General features: G+C 40.2%; 1 protein-coding gene and 1 long non-coding RNA gene across 9 annotated transcripts in view; both read left to right on the top strand.

The window, feature by feature from the left end:
- MECOM (MDS1 and EVI1 complex locus) overlaps window positions 1-23906 on the top strand; it is a 580330-nt gene that overhangs the window by 31373 nt on the left and 525051 nt on the right. The window lies entirely within an intron of this gene.
- Window positions 717-23326, top strand: LOC129143552 (uncharacterized). The gene is made up of 2 exons (XR_008547170.2): window positions 717-1972; window positions 2267-23326. It is a non-coding gene; the product is annotated as an uncharacterized LOC129143552 (long non-coding RNA).

Here is a 23906-nt window from a genome sequence, read left to right as displayed (position 1 = left end):
TTTTTAGCACCTATTTTTAAATGAATCTCACGTGATATGAGATTTCTAAGAGTTTTTCACATAGCTTTATTTTGAAACATATTTTGAAAATATGTTTTGAATATATATATATATTTCTCTCCAGAATGCTTCTGAATAAATGAAAGGAAGGAATGACTGAGAACAGAGGATAGCTAATGGCCTTTCCTTGCTCTCAGTTCAAGCTGGGTCTGTATATTGCCTTTTACACAAACCAAGTGCTGGTGTAGACAGGGTCCCTAAACTTAGCAGCTCATGGAATTGGTGCTAAGTACATGGTAGAGAAAGATTCAAAATGCTGCTGTTCTACCTGAGATGGGAAAAATGAAAGCAAAATAACATCAACAAGAGCAGACAAACTCAGCCTTGTAGTTCCATGTCACTAGCCTGGGGTTTCCTAAACTGTAGGGTGTAGACTAGAATGGGGTAATTTGGGTGGCTCATAGCCTGAGTACTCAACAGCCTTGAACCAAGAAGTGAGTTATTTAGTTTCAAGCTCTCTTTTAGTCCTTCTAATAAGTGCAAATGTAAAATCATCATTCTCGGTAAACTATCGCAAGAACAAAAAACCAAACACCGCATATTCTCACTCATAGGTGGGAATTGAACAATGAGAACACACGGACACAGGAAGGGGAACATCACACTCTGGGGACAGTTGTGGGGTGGGGGGAAGGGGGAGGGATAGCTTTAGGAGATATACCTAATGCTAAATGACGAGTTAATGGGTGCAGCACACCAGCATGGCACATGTATACATATGTAACTAACCTGCACATTGTGCACATGTACCCTAAAACTTAAAGTATAATAATAATAAAACAAAATAAAAAAAATTTGCTATTTTCTCTAGTCAACAGAAAGACAGAAGCTTCATCAGATAACAGAATTTAGCTAGAATTTAATAACATTGTTTTGTCTTCTCTCTTTTTATGATTCCCTCTATTATAGCAAAAGATACTGACTTTCCATTTGAACTTGTTCTTTTAGGATGAATTTAGGGGACAAAAGTGAGTGCTTGAAGAAAATCATGAAGTAACTATTGCCCAGGTGATGCACAGATATTTGCAAAGGAAGTACTGGGATGAGTGAAGTTTGGGAAACACTAGCTGCAGATACATATGAAAGCAATTTAAAAGAGGCAAGGCTGGGCTTTGAAGCCAGGGCACTGATCCCAAGGCTAGGGATCCTTCTGCAGTCTCCTTGTGCTCCACCACTGCAGAGCTGCCTGCAGCCTGATCTGGATAGCTGATGGAGGAGGACATCACTATGCTTCCCTCAGCATTGCTATCAGGTTATCTCTACATGGGGTTGGAGGCTTCCCTCTTACAGGCTGGGCAAAGTCTCATGAGAATGAATTTGGGGCTGGGCAGAGTGGCTCACGCCTGTAATTCCAGCACTTTGGGATCCCAGCACTTTTATACAAACCAAGTAGTGGTATAGACAGGGTCCCTAAACTTAGCTCATGGAATTGGTGCTGAGTACATGGTAGAGAAAGATTCAAAATGCTGCTGTTCTACCTGAGATGGGAAAAATGAAAGCAAAATAACATCAACAAAAACAAACAAACAGCCTTGTAGTTCCATGTCACTAGCCAGGGATTTAAGACCAGCCTAGAGAACATGGTGAGACCCCTTCTCTACAAAAATAAAAATAAAAATACAAAATAAGCAGGACATGGTGGTGTGTACCTGTAGTCTTAGCTGCTCAGGAGGCTGAGGTGAGAGGATTGCTTGAGCCCAGAAATTTGAGGCTGTAGTGAGCTATGATCACACCACTGTATTTCAGCCTGGGGAACAAGAGTGTGACCCTGTCTTTTTTTTTTTTTTTTTTTTAAGAATACATTTGGGGGCAGAATTTCCAGAATAGTAGCTCTTTCTCCCCATAACTTGTGAGGATTAAGAGAAAAATGCCCCAAAATCCATCCTTCTCATGGGCCCCTTGTCAAACCAAGGTGACTTTCTTTTTTTTTTTTTTTTTTTTTGAGACGGAGTCTCGCTCTGTCGCCCAGGCTGGAGTGCAGTGGCGCGATCTCGGCTCACTGCAAGCTCCGCCTCCCGGGTTCACGCCATTCTCCTGCCTCAGCCTCCCGAGTAGCTGGGACTACAGGCGCCCGCTACCACGCCCGGCTAATTTTTTGTATTTTTAGTAGAGACGGGGTTTCACCGTGTTAGCCAGGATGGTCTCGATCTCCTGACCTCGTGATCCACCCGCCTCGGCCTCCCAAAGTGCTGGGATTACAACCAAGGTGACTTTCTGAGGTAGCCACTCACTGGGTGCCAGAAAACCCTGAGCCTGTTTATTCAGAATTCTCTGTGCCTGTGCCATAAGCAAAAGTTTTGTGTCTTTAGCAGAGATGATATTGTTCCGGGGTTTGGCTTTCCCTCACCCCCAGGGGCACAGTAGATGTTAATGACTTTGTAACAGCAGCAGGGGGTCATGACAGGGAGCTGCTGTGTGTTGAGGAGAGAAGGCACGTTTCTTTCTTCATTGTGTGGAGAGCGTCACAAGCCACTCTCTCTCCATCTGCGCATCATGCTGGGAGTTGTTCAGTTGAGCAGGCTGGGACTAGTCCTTGGCAGGGCTCCGCAGAAGGGCTGGGAGAGGTGGGTTGACAGTGGAAACTGGCATTCTGCTGTTCTCAGGAGGCTCCGCTTTGATGGACGGCTGGGCAGCCTGTGCTGCAGGGACCACCAGTGGTTGTTGAGGTGGTGAAGTGTGTCCCCGTTAACTCCACTCTGGGCAGTGAACTGAAGAGGGAGCAAAGCCCAGGAAATGGGCCTTTGCGGCAGTGGTGGAGGTAGAGTGACCCACAGCAAACCTCCCCACTTGTCCCTGACCATTCAGTAGTTCCAGAGGCAGTGAGCTTGGAATCTTAGCAAGAGAGATCTTGGGGTGGGGTGTGGACTTTCCACAAAGGCATTACCTACATGCACGTTCCCTTACACATGTAGCCTTCCAATCTCATACGTAAGAACACTTATTTAAGTAAAATATGCCTATTCCAACAGCAGGAGCTCTCGGCTGGGGAGTAGAGTTGTTATTAGTTTACTATTTAGTATTAACTGAGTAAACATTTAGAAAGGACTGGATGGGGGTGGGCACATGGGGCTGGGGTGCATTTGCTCTGGCTCTACATTTATGAAGGACCTCAAATTTCATTATGTGACATTTTCTCTAAACAAAGGTATATATACTACAACAGATATACAGAGGCTAGAAAAAAGTCCATCATAAAACTTCACACTTGTGTTCTATTACAAAACCACATTGTCTGCATGGTATTATGATGTCGGCAAATTTATAAATCTTGTATTTATAGACATTTAAAAAATGTAAAATGCATATATTTATTATATGTAAACATCGTAAATATACCATAACTTTTATATCCTTCTTTTCCTCCTCCTCCAATGGCTATCTTTAGAGATTCAAAAAAAAAAAAAAAAAATTTCAAGCAGCAGCAAGACACTGAGATGAGGGAGGGGAGGGGATGGGATGGGATGGTGTTCTTTATTGATTAAGTGCTTTGAGTTCTTTGGGAAGTCAAACACCACAGAAATCTACTTAGCTTCAGCATATTGCTTGAGAGGTACTCTAGTAAGCCAAAGTTTGCCTGGTGTAGGATGTTTATCAAAGTGGAGTGGCCGAAAATGAATGCCACAAATTGCCGCACTCTGAATTCTGCTCCTCAGGGCCCAATAGCTGACTTTCTAATCTGCAAGAGCACCTGTGCTTCCTGGTCTCTGGGCCTTTGCAAGTGCTGTATCTCTAGCATGGACCGGGAATGCTCCTCCCCCTGAGCTCCTTCTTGAGAACTCTGAATCATCCTTTAAGACCCAGAGAACTTGTTATCACTTCTTTGATACATTGCCGGACCACCTTTTCAGCATGGCCCCTGAACTCCCACTGCACTGCGGAATGAATTGTTCCCTCCCCTGAGATGCTTTGGAGTCTTGTGTGTACCTTGCCAATGTATAGAGATAGCTGTGTGTGTCTCACCACACAATGAGCTTCCTATATAGGGTCACTTCTAATTCATCCTTGAATCCTCAGCCAAGAAGCCTGCAAAGGAAAGGTGCTCCATAAATGTTAAACCTAATTGAATCTTTTAATAAAATGATGAGTGTAACCTCTAACACTATAAAAATTAAACAAAAACTCTCAGAAGCAACAATGTGTACTAAAAATTAATTTGAAAAATTTCCTTCCATATACTGTTAGCAAAGTACTTTTCTTTTATAGGCCTCTCCTGTGCTATAAAACTCTTGAGTGTTCTAAAAATATTTTTAAAAATAGGCATTTAGAACCTCTTTAATGAACTACTTCCAAATGTGGCTAAGATATTTGAGGCTTTCCCCGCAGCAGGTGTAAAACCAGCAGTTGGAGCTGAACACCAAGAAGTGGGAATTCCTGGCTCAGAGATGGAGAGGTGTCTGTCTCGAAGTTTCACAGGTGGCAGGTGACAATATTCTTGGTAGAGACCCTGGTTAAAGGGTTGAAGTTCTCTCTGGGGGTGCTCTTTGGTATGTAGAGCAGCTTCCTGAGCTCTTGCAAAATAGTCGGTGCATCTCAAATTCTCCGACTCTGACTTTATGTTTGCACAGGCAGGCTTGAGGCCCGCCACGTCACCTGTGATCTGACCACAGCACTGCTCAAATCTGCGGTGTAAATCACAGCTTTATCCACTCGCTCACAGAACTGCAAATTAATTCTTGTCCTCTTTCCTGATTTCCTAACTGTCCTTGTTTATAAACGTGCTTTATGGTAAAGGCCATTAGTTTATCTCACAAGTTAAAATTAAGAAGAACAAAGGCTGGTCTAAAATAGAGCAGAAAACAAAAAATAAAAAGGTATTGTGGACCAAAAAAGAAGTATCAATTATTTTATTTGCTTCTAAGAGTTTAGCTTCAAATGCTGCCCTTAGAATCCATTATTACTAGAAATTCAAAATTACATTCCAATTTAGATTTAGATTGCAATGCTGATTTTTTTCCTTGTGTAAGGAATAACAATTTCAGATTTTATTTCAAAAGTAACATGTTCATCTCTGATTAAAGTACAACATATATGTAATTCAATGTAAGAATCCACTTAAGTATTTTTCCTTTGCTTGGCTGATGCCAATGTGTATTTCATGCAGTGTAGAAAAGCATTAATTAAGCTGCTGGGTAATGTCACTCCATATCAGTTTCAGGTATGATCATGTGAATAGCGAGAAGTATAATAGCTGTGCTTGTATCTTGGCAGCAGATGGCTTTTCGCTGCTGCCTCATTTCTCTGAGGCTCTGCAGAGGCCAACCACATAAAATGACTTTCGCATCTCCCTTCAAACCTCACGACATAGTGCCATTTTTGCTGGGCCGTGTACACCTGCTTTCACCAGACTCCAGTCTCGTAAAACTGTCAATTGGATCCTTTCACAAGAATACATTAGCATTGTTTAAGGGGTTGTGCATCACTTTTTTGACTGCTGTAATTTGTTTTAAGCAGAACTTAAAATGATTAATTGATTGATCCTTCTTTAAGGTATTACAAATACAGACCGACATCAGCAATTTTAGTGACACATTGAACATTCACATAACCCTCATATAGCATTGTTATGTGTGTTTGTGCATGTGTGTGTACTCACTGGGGCAAGATGTTTATGGAGACATATTAAGAACTGAGAAAGGGAAAACCCCACTTATTTGAGAGTTTGGGAAAAAGAGAAGCAGGGATAAGATGAAAGAGAAAAAAAAGAGAAAAGAAACCTTAAAATTCACACAGGATTGTCAAGGAGCAGAGAAAAGACATCCAGGATCTTCAAGGCCTCCAACATTTCTGAGATAATCAAGTAAAGGATGAAACACTGAAGACTGTTCCTAGAAACCAGCTGTGTTTTAAATGTAAGGAAAAAAGCTAGGCTGCTCAATCCTTTAAAACTTGAAATTGTTGTCATCATGAGGGAGAGGAAGGCTGGTGTGGAGGCCAGGCCCTGGGCAAACCAAACCTCTGAGCTACTCACCACAGGCTAGTTCATCTCAGTGTTCTAATGAGATCAGTTGAGGCTCTTTTTGTTGAGTGAGAGAGAGAGAGAGGAATAGTTACTGATGTGACATTTCCTAAGACTTTATGAATTAAATTTCCTATTAACTACTTTGAGGGCAAATGTATCTTAAAGCAACAGGGTACTTTCTGCTCCCAAGCTCTGCTCAATGATTATTAACTCTTTAATTGGGCAAAGTCTGTTTATGCCAGTCAGACATAGAGAAATTTACATAGTGTACATATTACCGTGAGAATTCCTCTAATATACAATTGTCAATCAAAGTAGAGATGGGTCTTCAGGTTTAGGAGGGTGAGGATAAGTTACACCACAAATGCAAACAGATACAGCTGCTGTTATAAACACACCAGTCCTATGTCATGCTTATCTGAATTCTTTCTGGTACTCACTTTTAAACCAATAAAAATTTCAGGAAAATGTTAGAGATATTTTTGTGCCTTCAGAACCATCACTTACATAAGGAAACTTTTGAATAAAATGAGTTTTTGGAAATAAAAGTGGTAAATGGTTGTAATATAAAAGAAGTTACATACCAAATAATAGCTTATGCTGTATTTTCAACATGCTAGTTTTTGGATGGGTAATTTTTTTGGTAATAAATCTGAGTTGGGTCTGAAATGGGAGGTTTGTATTTACTGTAGGATCTGTACTTCCGATCATCTCTCCTAATGTGGGAATAATTTCTGATTGCTGGTCAATTGTCTTGAGATTCTCAGATGGAAATGAAGCTCACATTGCCAAATATTTTTACTGGGCCTAATGATAGATCACCTGAGTGTATCCTTCCTTAACAATTAACTTCAATTTAGAAGACATTTAGAGTCTTTTGGAAGACATTTAATAGCAAGTGAAGTGATTTGTGGAAAGACTGTGAATTTCAGTCTTTCAGATGAAAGATGATAATGGGATTGAAGTCTTTTTTTCTGATTTATTATTTGTGTTCCTATTTCTTACACAGTGAAACTTCCTATTTTTCAGGGAACTGAACTTGTTTCAGCCCGATGGCTGATACAATTATTAGAGGGTTGTGTTGCTTTATGGGCCCTATGTTAAGACTTTTAAGTAAATTTGGTATGTATTAATAATAGGCAATGCTTAAGAGCCTGGCAAAAAGAGAAAACTGTTGTGAAAACAGCTTTAACCTGTCAGGAATGAGAGTGAGAAGAGGGAGCTAAATAGGTGATGTAGTTCATCATCTCAGATTGGTATATTTTGGAGGAGGTGGGAGAAAAAGAATAAGGTAATACACATTCCATTGGAAAATTTCTAGAGAATCTAGAAACTTAAAAAAAATCTAAGGAAATCATTGTTCTTCTAAGAAATAAGTCTCACTATTAATTTGTCACATGCCAAATGTTTGTAATTGCCTTTGGGCCACTATGGGAGGGTTTTCGTTCATCACAGCCATGAAAAAACCACAATACTGCTTCCTAAAGCCAGTTTTCTTTTCTTTTTCCTTCTTCCTTTCTTTTTTTTTTTTTTTTTCCAAGGACAAGTCTCCTTGTCCTGAGCTCAGAAACTCAGAAGAGTTGGGAGCTTTGGGGATGGCGAGAGATTTCAATCTTGATGAGAAATTCCTTGTCAGTGGCAAGTTGCTATAAAGCAGGGCAGTTTTCCCAGAGGGGCTGGTAAAAATACACACGCATTAGTAAAGTAAAGCAAGGGGAAGGCACTGCCAGGTCTAGCTGTCCAGTCAGAAGTCAAAATGTTTGTGCACACCAGACAGTGTGTCTGGCTACCTCGAGGGAGGGTCCATGTTTGGTCTGGGAAAACAGTTCCATGTTCACCACCAGGGAAAGCCTGTGGGTGAATAACAATGACCAGGCCCTACTAGCCAGGAAGAGCCTCTTTTCTAAATGGCTGTCTCATTAGGTTGAGTGGGAGTGTTTTTCAGCATGCAGCTTTGAGATAGAGCAGCCCGAACAGCTGTTCCCATCAGAGGGTAGCACACAAGTCTGTGAACCCAGAATGCTTCCGTGGACTGGCCTTTCAGTGGAAGGCGGCCACCCACTTGGTGGTGTTGCTGTGGCCATCCTCAACTTGTCTTTCCATCTCTCTTATATCTTTAGGGGATTTTCAGCCAGTGTGGAGTGCTGGGTATACTCTAGAAGGCTGCACAATAAATTCTCACTTTCCAAGCAAAGATTTTTCAGCATAAACATCCAAGAAGGCAGTGTGTCATGCTGGTAGAGAGGCACCAATTACATAAAAGCCAGTGCTGGTCAGCATGTGTGTAATTATTTATTTCAGCTTTCTGTAAAAGGAGGGGCATTTTATTCAAGCCAGGCAGAAACCTGGCAGTTTCCCAGTTGTGAAATTCTATTGACAAAGGTGTTAAGTGAAGGGCAGGGTAACGTGGTATGCTAGGCCCCTGCGCCTTCATCTCTGTGACCTGGGCATGTGTCAGGCCCAGACTGAACTGACCAGAATAACTTTGATTTGATGACCGTTAAAGGTCAGGCACATAATGGGATCAGATGTGTCAGTGGAGGGTGAAGTACATAGCATAATAGATTGATGGTAATTAAGTAGTCGTGTTTAATAAGAGTCATCAGAGTTAAAGGCATTGTTGGAATGAGCAGCTTGGGAAAGCAATGAGAAGGCATGAAGAAAGGAGGTGGGAAATATGTTAAGGAATAACTTTTTTGTTACACTAAAGGAAAGATCAGAAGAAGACCAGTGTGTCTCTGTGTGTGTGTGTGTGTGTGTATGTGTGTGTGTGTGTTTTAGGAGACAGCATTTTATCTGTCTAAAAATTGGTGTTTTTGTTTTTTTGTTCCTAGATGATTTTTTTAAGGGCCAAGTAGGGTCAGTAGAGGAGAATTAAACTTTATGAACTTATAAATGGCCCCAAATCATCCTAATTACATATATGTGTATCCAGAAAATGTAAACCACAATCCTCCAGATAAAAATAGTTCAACAAATATTTCAGATGAGATCGGGCATGTTCAGGATGGTACGGCTGTAGACAGTGGTATGGCCATAGACTCAACAAATATTTCAAACATTAATCTATATTTTTTATAGGATGAGAATTTGGGTTGTTACTGGCTTTTTATTTTTATATAAGTCATAGAACTCCTAGAATTGATTAATTGCTTGTTCAGTGAAACTTTTGTAGTTTTGGAAAATTATCATTCTTCGATAATACTTAATCATATTATTGTGAAGTGTTATCATTTAGTAAGAGAGCACATTGAACTAGAATAAATGAATAAGGGCAGGTTTTGATTGCTGCAACCATGATACATTTTCAGTATTATTTTTGTCAGTTTGCACAAATCATCAATGGTCATTGGGGTTTATATGTAGATTACGTAGGTTCAATGTAGAATGAGCAGATGTTGAGAATGCAAACAGTTAATTAGGATGACATTGACTGCACCATCTGATAATGGAGAGTCCGGGTAAGGGGCTTCAAATCTAATCTGAATTGTGACTTGACAAATCTCAATGATCCCTTCTTTGTGCGATTTTTCTCCTAGTTCTGTGTCACAGATGTATACTAAAGAAGTGTTCTGGCTTACAGAAGTTCTGACTTACTCTTTTCATCTGATCTTCATTTCAGTAAAACTCAACCTGAAAGCAGAGTTGAGTTGGGAAAAGACTGTGAGGTGGAATTTTTTTTTTTTTTTTTTAATGAATTACCTGTCTTTCCTCCTTCTAGCAACCATGACCTGGGCAGTCTGACCCCAGCGCCTCTGCACTTAACCACTATATTATACTATCTGAGAGTTCTCAAGAGTATGGCTTCGTTTCATGAGAGTTTTGTCTTATCTTTGAAACTCTGGTGCCAACACAGTGCCAGGCACACAATAAAAGAGAAGTTATTTAATCAGATTAACTCCCACTGATATTAGCTAACTTATGCATTCTGACAAAAGTGTCTCAGGAATAGGTGATATAACCTTTGCCTATAGGTGGAAGTTGATGTTTTATGAGATATATTTGAGTGGGCACCACAAATAGTATCAGGCACAGAGCCTTCTACTCTTGCTCACTCTGAAAATATTCTCTTTGCAGCGTGTGACCCAAAGTAAGTGGGGTCTTAGCTACATGGAGTCCAGTGGCTGGAAGTGATGTTAGTCTAACTCCTTTCGTTTAAAAATGAACTGATTCTGTTGGCGGCTGGGCACAGTGGCTCATACCCTGTAATCTCAGCACTTTGGGAGGCCTAGTGGGGCAGATCACCTGAGTTCAGGAGTTCAAGACCAGCTTGGCCAACATGGTGAAACCCTGTCTCTACTAAAAATACAAAAAAATTAGCCGGGCATGGTGGCGGGCGCCTGTAATCCCAGCTACTCGGGAGGCTGAGGCAGGAGAATCGCTTGAACCTGGGAAGCGGAGGTTGCAATGAGCCGAGATCGCACCACTGCACTCCAGCATGGGCAACAAGAGTGAAACTTCTTCTCAAAAAACAAACAAACAAACCTCTGTTGGCATCTGTGTGACAGTTCAAAATATTTAGTATGAAGAAAGAGAGTTTGGAGTGCTTAAAATACAGATTATCATCTTTTAAACTTGATGGCCAATGTTTTATCTCATGTCTTGTCTCTTGATTGGAGTCGCAAGGAAGTTTTTCTTCTTTTTATAGGGTTTTGCCTTACCTCTCTTGTCAATGATGCAGGTAATGGTGAGGGCTGAGAGTGACAGTGCAGAGCTAGCACTACAGATGTTCTGGGCACCTATTTATTGACAGTTTGAGGAGGTTACAAAAACAACTCCTACCTTAGCTTGTTTGTTTGTTTGTTTGTTCATTTTTGAGACAGAGTCTCACTCTATTGCCCAGGCTGGAGTGCAGTGGCATGAACTCAGCTCACTGCAAACTCCACCCCCTGGGTTCAAGCAATTCTCCTGCTTCAGCCTCCGGAGTAGTTGGGATTACAGGCATGCACCACCATGCCCAGCTGATTTTTGTGTTTTTAGTGGAGATGGGGCTTCACCATGTTGGCCAGGCTGGTCTTGAACTCCTGACCTCAGGTAATCTGCCTGCCTTGGCCTCCCAAAGTGTTGGGATTACAGGTGTGAGCCACCGTGCCCGGCCAGCTTGTTTATTTTTTGAAAACATTTATAAACAATCAAATCAAAGAGCTATTCTACAACAACTGCTACTACTATTATGACTACTAGTTGCTTACATTTATGGAGTACTTTCTGCATGCCAAGCATTGTTCTGAAGACGTAGCAGTGCACTTGGTCCTCACAACAACTCAATGAGGCAGGTGCTATTAATATGCCCATTCTATAGATTAGGATAGTGAGACACTGACAAGTTATGTAAATTCTCAATTAAGAGGTTAAGAAATGTGAAATAGAGCAAAGTTTCAAATTAACAGGAAAATTCACCAACACTAGCTGATATACCAGACAATTTTTATCTGTTTAAAATTCTTTATAAGGTTGGTTTTTTTTTTAGCTAGAGTAGACATCTTAGGCTTTCTAAGCTGCAAGGGAAATTGGAGAGCAGCTGGCCTCACAGCATCACTTTATTGATTAGAAATGTGAAGCTCAGAGAGGTAAAGTGACTTTCTTAAGACCGCAGAGCTCTTTGAATCTAGACTTTAAGCCCTGAACTCTTTTTCCTATATCAGGCAATATTTCTCATGCTACGTTTTCATTTTCAAAATAGCATAAAATCCTAGTGTTTAGTCTTCTATCTCCTTCTATTTTACAGAAAAGAAAATAAAGATACTTTAAAAAAACTAGATCTCAGTTCCTTGTTGAGTACCTATCGCTAGCTCTGGCTGCTTTAGAATCTGCGGTGTCAGAGGCCTGGACCTTTGCTTGCTCCCATGAGCCTGGTGCCTGGCTGCACCTTGATGAAGGTAATAATAGGTATTATCGGCCTCTCATATTCTGCCCTCACTAGGGTATTTTGGCTGTGGTTACTTCCTGAGCCCATGGAGACAACCTTGGCTGAATCACTTAAAACACTTTTTAATCAGAACCAAGCACCTTATTTTACCAAAATAACCCCTTTTAAAGGTGTCACAATTTGTTCAACAGATAAGCATCAAAGGGCAATAGAAAAACTGGAAGCAGACATCATAATTAGATGACTAAAATGAAAGAGCAGAGTGATTTAGCAATGGTTGAACATTTGGCAAAGAATTTTCATCAGGCTTCATCCCAATTCTTTCAACAGAGGAGGGAAGAAGCTTCTGAGAACTGTTTGAAATGGTGGAATAGCAATTAAAGGCCTTCGTCATTAACAGAGAGGAAGCAGAAATGAATGTATTTGCCTAATATGGCATTATGGGCATTGGAAGCCAGAGGGTTGCAATGGAAATAAACCTGTTGAAAACCAAATAAGATGAACACAGGGGAGTACAAAAGAAGGAAGGAAGATGACCATCACTCTGGCCCTCTGAGCCTTGTGTTAAAATGAGAATTCTGTCCCCTTCTAAGAATAAGCCTTCCAGTATGCACTTCAGGAAGTCCCATTGCTTCGGCTCAGATGGCTAATATGAAAAACAAAGCAATTGTTTGTTGACACGATATTCTAGCAGGTGCAGTTCCATTTTAAACAAGAAGCCGCTATTGTTTTCAGGAATCATGTTGATGACTGTCTTAGAACATGAAGGGCTGGTTCCGCAGGGGGACACCAGGGTGCTGTTTTTCATTTTGGCCCTTGGGGCCAACAGTTCTCAGCCTCTGCACGTTTATGACTAGCACCTCCTACAGGGTGGTGTGAGTTTTAAAAAGGAAGGCAAGTTTGTTTTTATAAATAATATTTTAAAAACCCTGATTTTCATATTCTGAGGAAAATTCTTGGGCAGAAGGGGAGAGTAGGGCTGTTCAGATATTTCTTTGGTAGTCACTGAACCCTGGGGGTGGAGGAGACACTTGATTTACCGTCTTCAGTTCAGGAGGAAGCCCAGTCAACAAGGTAAGGGCTGTGTGGTTAACTAGCAAGTGAGAAGGGACTTTGGAATTAAGGCTCGGTGGTGGCCTGCCTTTGTTAAAATCACTGGATACCTGGGGCCCAATCTTCTCCCCAGGTGAAGGGAGGAAAGAGACAGTGAGGGGAGAAAAGTGACAGCAAAATCTTGAGGTGCTTCCCTGCTTCATGAGCACCCAGGAGGGGAAGGGCCAGGTGGGCAAAGGCATCCAGGGCTCTCCTTCCTTTTGTGTAGTGGTGACACCTCTCCAGCCCAGCCTTATTTGTGGGATGTGGAGCTGTGTGACGTGTTGCGGTTGATTTATGGGCAGCACCGAGCAGTAATCCCTCCCCTGGCTCTCTCCTCGGCCTTCTCAGCACAGCGGCACTAAATATCCAGCCCGACTGGGGATGCGCTGCGGCCAGTGCACCCGGAGTGAGGGCTGTGTTAGCCTCTCAATTTACTTTTTCAAAACCACGATAAATTCAGGTACAAATGGCAGGAAAATTAACTGTGAAAATGCCACCATATTTTGCAGGCCAGTTGCTGTTAGCTTCAATCTGGTTTGGTTTTTATAGCTGTTTCTCTTTAGTAGAAAAGAGTGGACTTTTTTTTTTTTTTAATGTTTAGATGAGAGATTACCAGCTTCAACAAAATGCTGCTACTAAGCAGAAGAAACAACTGTCTTTTTTCTTAGAGGACGGTGGCTTTTAGGTATAATGCCTACTTTATAGTTTGTGTTAGATTTTACTATCTTCTTTGAGAAATGCTCACGTATTTTTTATTACTAATACTGAGCAAATATTTAATTGATTTATGCTCTATATCTCACATACAGTGGGGAAGCAAAAGGCAAATTAATATTACTAAACCAGAATTATTCTGATTTTTTTAGGTGGGTGTAAGCCATGGTGAAATTTATCGGTTGTTGTTTAATGACCCAGTGTTATCAGCTGTATTTTATTTTTTCTATTTATTTTTGAGATGGAGTCTCACTCCGTCACCAGGCTGGAGTGCAGTGGTGTGATCTCGGCTCACTGCAACCTCCGTCTCCTGGGTTCAAGCAATTCTTCTGCCTCAGGCTCCTGAGTAGCTGGGACTACAGGCGCGCGCCACCATGACCAGCTAATTTTTTGTGTTTTTAGTAGAGACGGGGTTTCACCGTGTTGGCCAGGATGGTCTTGATCTCTTGACCTCGTGATCCACCCCCCCATAGCCTCCCAAAGTGCTGGGATTACAGGTGTGAGCCACTGCCCGGCCTATTTTTTCTATTTTTGATAAAGTGAACTGAAGTGACAAATTATGTAAAAAGCTACTGGGCCGTTATGAAATATAATCTGATTGAGATATGAAGGGCTAGTGGGAGTAAACGAAAGGAAGTGTGTGTATGGTTCAAACTCACCTTGACACCTATTTGTTGGGCCTTCTTAGACAAGTCACTTATTATTTCTATGTGGAAATGTCTTTGTTTCTAAAATGGGATTAACTATATGCCATGGCCCCATATTGGGACTAGATGCAATGATAGATCTGAAGTTGTGATCTCATTTTGATGGCACTGAAAGAGAAGACAAAGAAGCTTAAGGAGGAGAGGAAGAAAAGTCTAGGGTCTGCCTGGGAGCTATGAAGGAGGAGAAAGCTTGGAAAGAGCTCAGTGCAAAGGAGCTGAGGGTTGAGGAGCCAAGGTTATGAAGAATAAAAATCCACTCACCTGAGACAGGAGAGGGGAGACAGTTGTTCTAAGAAGTGTCCCAGGGCTGGTCAAGGCTCAGGAGTTCAGGGCCTGGAACTCTCTTCATGGTTCTAAATGGTTGGTATAGACTCTGATGGCAGGTGGGCTACCCATTCTTTGGCTAAAACAATTATCAGTATGAAATTTTCTCCCTTTATAATCCCGCCCCTCCCATTAGCTGCTAGATTCTGGCCAATATGAGGTAGGGGACAAGTCTTTATAGACCAAAGTTGCTCAAAGAAGAGAAAAACCAAAGGCACCGCAGACCAAGTTTTATAAGTGATGTCAGCTTTTCTCTAACTCTGCTTTGGTTGTTGCTCTAAAGTGTTGGGGTCAAGTTTCTTAACTTCCTTTGGACTGGCAGGAAAGAAGACACCTAGTGGAACTTTTAATCAGACAAGCACTATACAGTATACTTTGCCACTCAAAGTATAGTCTATGGACCAGTAACCTGGGAGCCTGTTAAAAATGCAGACTCTCAGGCCCATCTCAGATCTACTGAACCAGAATCTGAGTTTTAACAACATTCGCAGGTGATTTATGTAAACATTGAAGTCAGGTCAAGACTCCTTCTGGGTGCACATGAACATTCACAAACACACAAATATTCATTATGCAAATGATTTACTTTTATTGTAAGGTTATAAAAATATAGAAATACATAAAAAATAATAATTACCTATGGTCCTACCTCTGTTAGGGGTCTTTTAATTTTCTTTATCTTTTAATTGAAGAAGTCTAGACTTTTTTGTGAGGGGGAAAGCCATTCTTCTACAAAGCCACTCCCATATCTTAAAAAAATATACTGGGTTTGACTAATTGCTCCTAGTTTTGTGGGAGGGCGAAGAAAATACAATGAAAATAGAGATATAACCCTAGTTTCTGTTGTGTCACAAACTTTCAAGACTTACAAGGAATTGGAGAATAGAATTGATTATTAACTTTAAGCTATTCTATACTCATTTTAATTCCAACATTTGGTTGATTTATGTTACAAACAGATTTGGTATCATAAATGGGCTCAGAGCTCTATGCATCTAAGGTTCAACAAACCTACTTCATCTGTATGTGGAAGTTGGTAGGAAAACATGTATCAGAATTTCCCTTCCTCTTTGAGCAGTCTATCTAGAAAGATTAATTGACCCAACTCTAAAGGGTGGCTTTGTAGATGATTTTTAGCAGGAGGTAGGTAATGTAGTTTGAACAATGTTTTCTTTCAGTGAAGCCGAAATCTTAGTTACTGCTTTTCAACTATAAGGAATAAATTGGCCGTGTGCAGTGACTCGTGCCTATAATCACAGCACTTTGAGAGGCTGAGGCTGGTGCATCACCTGAGGTCAGGAGTTTGAAACTAGCCTCGCCAACATGGCATCTCTACTAAAAAAATACAAAAATTAGCCAGGTGTGGTGGCAGGTGCCAGTAATCCCAGCTACTTGGGAGGCTGAGGCAGGAGAGTCGCTTGAACCCAGGAGGCGGAGGTTGCAGTGAACCAAGATCGTGCCACTGTACTCCAGCCTGGGCAACAGAGCAAGACTCTATCTCCAACCAAAAAAACAAAAAAACCAAAACCAAAACAAAAAAAACTCTAAGGAATACATTTCTTTTTCTGAGCCCCCTCTTTTCTTCCCCAAACTTCGTGAGAATTTAATTCACCAAAATAGGGTGAGATGAAGCTTTCCTTGATGCCTCCATGCCCCCTTTGCACAAGTTCAATGTTTAGAGGTTTCCCAGCAATTGTCCCCAAGCAGGCAGCATGCTTTGGGCGTTGTCCTCATGGGTAGGAGATGCTCCTGGGGGAGAACCAGCCAGTATGCCACAGAGCTGAGCTCTTACTGACAGCGACTCCCCCTCTGCCTCCCACTCCCAGTTTCAAGGGCTGGCTGGCTGGGCCATTCTCGAAGATTTGGAAAGGAGCCACCAACAGGAATGATTGAACAATTGCTCTGTGAAACTTGAGATAACACTTTGTTCCACCACAGTGGAATTCCTGTGTGACAGAAGGAAATTATCATTTAGTTTTTGGTTAACATTTATGTGAGAAAAATAAAATTAAAGTTGATGGTATCTAGTCCAAGAAATGCTTGTATTTATTTTAAAGAATATTAACTTAGCACTTTTGTAGAGTGAGGGTAACCATCTTTGGAGGATTCATTGTTTGAGTTGCAATTGAAAACAAAACAAAACAAAATGAAAACCAACAATGTCCTTTAAGAAGCCAGTGGAATGCCTCCTGGCTATCAAATTCAGTTCCCTGAAATCAATGGGATTTCTAGAAATAATTGGATTATGAATACAATGGTATGAAGTAGGTCCATCTCTATGGATACTTGGAGGTGTGTGTGAGGAGTAATCTTATGGATTTTTGAAAATTTCAACATGTAGAAAAAGGTGGACAAGTTTCACTGAGTTCATTATAAATTTTGCAATCAAATGAATAAAGCAAACATTTTACTACTAATATATAAGTAATCTCAATAGTTCTTGTGTTAAAAATGCTAGTAGGAATAACTTTTAATTTAGTTCTCAAAGTATCAAATCCATGTGTTCATTCATTCAGCCCACATTTATCAAGGGCCATTTCTGTGTAAGCACTGTCACAGACTGGGTGATACTGTGATGAATAAGACAGGATTCTTGTGTTAATAACTTTATAGTTGGCTAGAGGAGACATGAACGTGGTGGGTACAAGGTGTCCTGAGAAAGTTAAGCCAATTTAACAACTATTTCTAACATCTCTCTAGCCTGCTTTTCCTTTAAGTATAGGGTCATGTATTTGTGAGCCTATGTGTTTTATAAACATGTATTAGTATTTGCACTTGTATAGTGCTTACTATGGGCTAGAAACTTTCTAGAAGCTTTAGAGATGTGAACTCATCTAATATATGATTATTAACCCCCCATTTTACAGATAAGAAAATGGAGGCAAAGACAGATTGGATAACTTGCTGAACTTGGTGGAGGAGAAGGATTTGAACTTAGCAGCCCAGCTTGAGTCTTTCTATGTGCTGTGCTGTGCTGTCTTCCCGAAGTGGGTGCACTAGCAGCATAACCCAAAAAGAGGTGTGCAGAGCTTAACTGGGTGTGTGGGCTCATGCCTTTTATCCCAGCTGCCCAGGAAGCTGAGGCAGGAGGAGGCCAGGAGTTTGAGACCAGCCTGGGCGACATAGTGAGAGACCGTCTTTTTTTTTTTTTTTTTTTTTTTAAAGTATTGTGCAGAGCTCACTGCTTATTACCTGGTAGATTTGTTTCTATCACTTAGGCCTGTTTAATTACATAATACATGGTTGTAGCTTATTTCTTTAGTAGTGATAGGTTCTTGAACCATGGAAATCAAGCAGCCATAAATGTTTAAAAAGGAATCCAGGCCAGATTTATTCAAAGGAATCCGACATTTGTAATATGAAGACTATTTTACAAATGACCAGCCTTTTGTTTAACTATTTTGAAGTTCAGAGTTTCCTTATTGTTTTTTAATGTTGGGCATTTGTTTATATCATTTTTATTGATTTGAAATTAATCCAGTGGTGTATATGCATGAGGGTAGTTGCTAGCCTCGGTTTTGGAGAAAGATCTTCACTAGAGGAAAAGGAAAACCTAAAGCTCTGTTTAAGTGAGGGAGGAATTTTGGACAGGCATCCTCAGTAATCTAGTATTTTGTTAAGAGTATGGGAAAGAGTTATATTTTTATCCTGGAGTCATTCTGAGTCTTATGCTCATCAGAAATTCCCATGCTTTAGTTTGTGTGTGTGGGAAAGAGATGAGAGAGAGAAAGAGAGAGAGAGAGAAAAAAAAAAAAAAGAAAAAAGAAAAGAAAAGAGGAGAGGAGAGGAGAAGGGAGGGAAAGTGAATGAAGAATCTTATGGTGAAATGAGATGAATTAATGCATATGTGAGCTCATCAGTTTTTATTAATGAGAAAATAACAAGCACCATTAAACAAAAACATTAGATCTAAAAGATGGAACATAAGACCACCTTATCTAGTTACACTTTAAAGGGTATTTTAACAAGGGGCTAAGACTGAGCCTAGTTCTAGTTCCTTGTCAGCAGAAGGGACTCTGTTTTACTCATTTTATCCTCCGTGCCTAGGTGAGAGACTGGCACAGAACAGGTACCCAGTAAATGAATGTGGAATGAATAGAGCTAGAGACCTTGGTTTCTGCAGAAAGATCTCCAGACCTTCAGAGAAAACATCTCACCTCAGAAGGTATTCACTGGCCAGATGCCACATTCTCCTTGAAGTCAGGCTGCCCCACTGAACTCACTGGCTTTGAAGCAGAGTAAGGCCTGCTCAGGAACCCAGCGGGAAGTCTTGTGTCTGTGACCTGGGCCCCCATGGTTAGAGTCAGGAGATTAGAGTGTCCTTGCTCCAAAGCCAGAGATACAGACCCAGATTACTCAGGGTCACAGGTCCACATTCTTGTATGCAGCAGGAGCATTAATTAGTGACAATTACCTATTGGAAAAAAGAAGTCGAGTCCTGAGTGTCCCTTCCAAAAAACTTAAAGACAGAAGGAAGCTTCTAACAATGGGTCAGGGGAGATGCATTTCCGCCCCGATGTTAAAAACAAGGTGCTGTCTAATTGATGAGTAGTAGGGGCTTGCAGAGACGCTTTGATGAGCCATCTCCTGCTTCCTGATATTGTGACCTCTCAACAAACACTGACAAATAAAACCAGCATGTCTTCGATATAAATGAGAGCACACTATCTAAGGAGATGCTTCGTTCTCAGGATGTGGTTGAAATCCTGTTATGAATAAGGTTTACATCCTTGCCACTGAAATAATATTTTTGTACTGTGGAAATCAATGGTAAGGAAAAAAATGGACAGGTCATCTAATATGTAAACAATTTAACTTTGATGTAATCTCTTGTTTGCTGGATTTGGTCCTGGGGAAACTCAAAGGACTTTCTTAGTTACTTAGTTGAATCTCTCACCTTTTCTCTGTCTTCTCGTTTAACTTCTCTTCTCTTACCTTGCAGAGCATTTTGATGATGAGTCCAGCTGAAAATAGTGCTGTGTCAGGAATTTAGACTTACGGCCTAACCCTTTTTCTTGTGGGGAAATCTTTAGGTGTATAGGACTGTGCTAATGGTGATTTAAAGTAGAACCAGCAGAGGTTTGGTCTGAGGGAAGGTGAAAGCATGTATTTTATCAAGTTGAGAACCTGTAGAGAATTTGTGGGTTCTGTGTTTCAAACGGAGCTCAAATCTTTTGAGGCTCAAGTTCCATTTGCTCTTGGCAAAACACAATTTCCTGGTTCAAAAGAAAATAAGCACATAAAAAAAGGGCCCCCAGGCTTCTTGGACATCAAAGCTTATGAGATACTCTTATAAAACAGCATTTGGATGATTTTTAGATTATAGGAACCAGGAACATACAGATTAAAACTACCCTTGAACTACCCTTAAGTTAAAAAGAAAAAACAAGACAAAAAGCCAAGGGCAAAGCTGTTGGCAAAGTGCATTACACTTTGGATGTTTTTGCCAAAAGTGAGACATTTTAGTTAGTCTTCAAGCTCACCCTCCTTTCAAATTTTTTTGTAAAATCTCAGCAATGTCAAAATTCCATTTCAGCTTCTGCCTGATATCTCTTGAACTTCACATCTAAGGGGGTAGTCATGATTCTTTTGAACCAACAATTTCTTTAAGAAATTATGTCCATATTTTCGTTTGATGTTCAAGCAACTTTGATTAATATATCCTTTAACATAAATACCAAATATCGACTAATCTGTTAAAAAGCACATTGTTTTAAAAAATCATTCTAGATTAGTGATTCTCAACTGGGAGTTATTTTGATTCCCAGGGGACATTTAGTAATATCTGGAGAAATTTTTGGTTGTCATAACTCATAACTAGAGATTCGGGAGGTTGGCTACTAGCACCTACTGGGTAGAGGCCAGGGACACACTGCTCAATATTTTATAATGCACGGGACAGCTCCCCATCACAAAGAATTATCTGGCTCAAAATGTCAATAGCGTTGAGATTTAGAAACCGTGTTCTAGACTCTGGAGGATCATAGATATTATGATTTCCAGCTACTTAAATTTATCCCAACCAAGATTGATGTTCTTTACTGATTTCTGGACATAATTATCAGACTGGGGGAAGAAAGAAGAATAAAAATGAGAATAAGGAAGAGAGAGATATCTGTAAGACTAAAATAATCCTTTGGGTACCAAGGTCACCATATCTGTTCCATTATAACTAAGGAAAATAAAATATTTTAAAAAAGATATATAGTGATTTTGAGGTCCACAGATTATTAGCTGTTATAGGAACGCTCTTTAAGTCAGAAGGAAAGCAATGGAAACAGGACATGTTAATATTCTTTTTGCCATTGTTTGTATGCTACTACGTGCAACTAAAAACTGAAGCTTATGAAACACTTCCACTCCTCACAACTGCCTGACTTGCTTGTTTGCCCATGTTGGTGTTTATTCCATCATTAATTCATTCATCAGACATTGATGCACCCTCAGAAAAGACAGGGTTAAGGGGACAAAATGTGTGAATGGAAGCGTTCCTCCGCATGGTTGAGAGCTGCAGGATCCCACAGACAAGTTAGCTGAGGCAGAAGTACAAGGCCTGTATTATGATTCGGCATAATGTACAAATTGCATTGGAAGAGACAGTGGCAGTGCCCGAGGCACTATCTGTCACTCTTGGTGAATTTGCAAATGCCTATCATAGAGGCAGTGTCCCAAGAGACAGAATGGTATCCTTTGGGCAAGGTTTCCTAAGCTTAGAACCACCTGAAGCATGTGTTAAAAACCGCAGCAGCAGCAGTATCAACAAAAACAGATTTATCAGCTCCACTTCAGCTCACTGACTCAGAATCTACAGGAATGGGTAATTTTTAACAAATGCTGAAGGTGGTTTTTATCATAAGGCAAGTTTAGGAAACTCTCCTCTTAAGACCAGTAAACTGTGAAACCCACAGAGGAAACCTGAGTTTAGAGTCCCATCCTTAGCCCTATCATTACCCCACACAGACTCAGTCATCCATTCATTCAGCAAACACCTTTTGTGCATCTACTATGTGCCAGCCTTGTTCTAGAGGCTGGGGATATTGTGAATAAGACTGACAAGGTCCCTGCTCTCATAGAGCTTATATTCAGACTCACCAGTGAGAACTGAAATAACTGTGGAGTATTTCACCCAAGAAGTGTCTTCCATTATGTGGATGAGAAAGGCAGAAAGAAGCTTTGTATTCTGGAGTAATGTAGGGAAGCATTCCCTCTTATGCACATGTACATAGCAAATATGTTTCTGGTGTCCAGAAATATCTATTATACTTACTATTTGTATGAGTTTAGGAAAATTGTTTGATGCCTCTGTGCTCAGTATCCCATCTGTAAAATAGGGATATTATATATATACACACACACACACACACACACATACACGTAACATTACATATATATAATTTACCATACAGAGTTGTTTCAAGGATTAAATTGGTCAACACTTTCAAAGTGCTTAGACAAGAGCATGTCACATGGTAAACACACAATATTATTTGCTATTATCATCCTCATTCTCATCATTGTCATTATCATTATCATATTCTTCCCTTTCCCCCATTACATCCCATGATTCCAGTGCCACTGAGGGGAAAATATGTTTGGCAACCCTAGTAGATCGTATTCCTTTATTTACATAGGCATCCACTTTTATACATATATATGTACTGAGAACTTGCCAAATTCAGGGCTTGGAACTAGGGTGTGAGAAATGTAAAAATAAGCTAGTAATATAAAAATATAAAAATAAGTGGAGTAGTTAAGCTCAATTGACAAAAACCTGTAGTTTAGGTAGAAAGTGATTATAAGAGTACGAATAAAGTATTCCAAGGGTTCAGAATAGAAAATGATTTCTTCCAGCTTGGGGACATTTGGGAAATTGGGATATCCTTTGGGGAAATGTAGTAATCAGTATATTCTGGGAAAACATAGTAGAGAATGAATAAATAAATTCCATTGAATTTGGAATATGTTGTCCATTCTCCCTGTAACTAATGCTATCAAGATAAAGTAGAAATACCACATTTCAGAAACAGCTGGAGTAGACAGGTCTTCATAGGCTAGCTTGGAAACCTAATAGCTATTAATAATGAAATTTTAATTATACTCTGGGTTCTAAACAATGAACACACAGTGATCTTTTTGACTTGCTGCTTGTTTATAAGTTGGGGATGGTCTGAATTCATTGTTGATTCAAAAGAAAACGAATAGTGTTTTAAACCTTTTATTTACAAAGACTATAATTTGTCACCTTCCTACCAACATATCTTAAATACACCAAGACCTTTTACAGAAGCTTAAACAAGGGTGTACAGCTCTTGTTTTACTCCTCTCCCACCAATCTGCTTTAGCTTATCTGGACTTTGGTATGTAATTTGGAAATTGGGCTATGTTTTCCTTACTTAAATTGCAAAAAAAAAAAAAAAATGATTAACTGAAATAACACTGCACATTTTTCAGATTTAATTATGTTTGTAATACATCACCCAGTGATATGGGGCAACTTTTTGCTGTTCACTTTCCATCATGTGTTTCTCATAACATATGGTCCTCATGAAATAGTTTTGATTCAGAGTCCCCAGTAGCATATGGCAAAAAAAAGGCCCCTCAAGTCAAATGCAAAGTAGAGGCTAGCCTCTGTGCCCCAGAGGAGGCTCCATTGACTGCAAGCCAGCAAGCCTGGAATCTGAATTGGTGTCAGGGTCCCACTCATCATGAAGATTTTACATTTGGTTTGGGACTTTGGAGCATGAGGCTCTGGATGTAAAAGTCAGAAGAGATATGGCTTTTGTAATGTCTGCAGAGATTCCTGTGTCGATAAGGTCAGCAGAAAGTTAATAGATTTTTATCTTCTCATCACATGAATTTAATATAGTGCAACTGTTTGGTGCGGGTGAGATGGCGTAATGGGATGAGAATCCCATCACGCGTCTCAGATTTTTCACAAAGGATGTTTTAGGTCTGTAAGTGCATTTTTGCTTAAGGCTAAAAAAATCTATTACTCATTTACATAATAAAACTGTTAAATAAAAACTTTAAATGCTGTGCAACAACTCTGGCTAAAAACAATTTTAGTCAGAGCAGAACATGTTTTTTTCCTTTGTGCTGGTTATTCAATTACATATGAGTAAGAAAAGCTTGCATTTATGGTACTTTAACAGAACGTGAGCCAGTTCAACTTAAATGC

The sequence above is a fragment of the Pan troglodytes genome, chromosome 2 (genome assembly GCF_028858775.2).
Source record: "Pan troglodytes isolate AG18354 chromosome 2, NHGRI_mPanTro3-v2.0_pri, whole genome shotgun sequence".
NCBI lineage: Eukaryota > Metazoa > Chordata > Mammalia > Primates > Hominidae > Pan > Pan troglodytes.
This window is presented reverse-complemented; position numbering and strand designations above follow the sequence as displayed.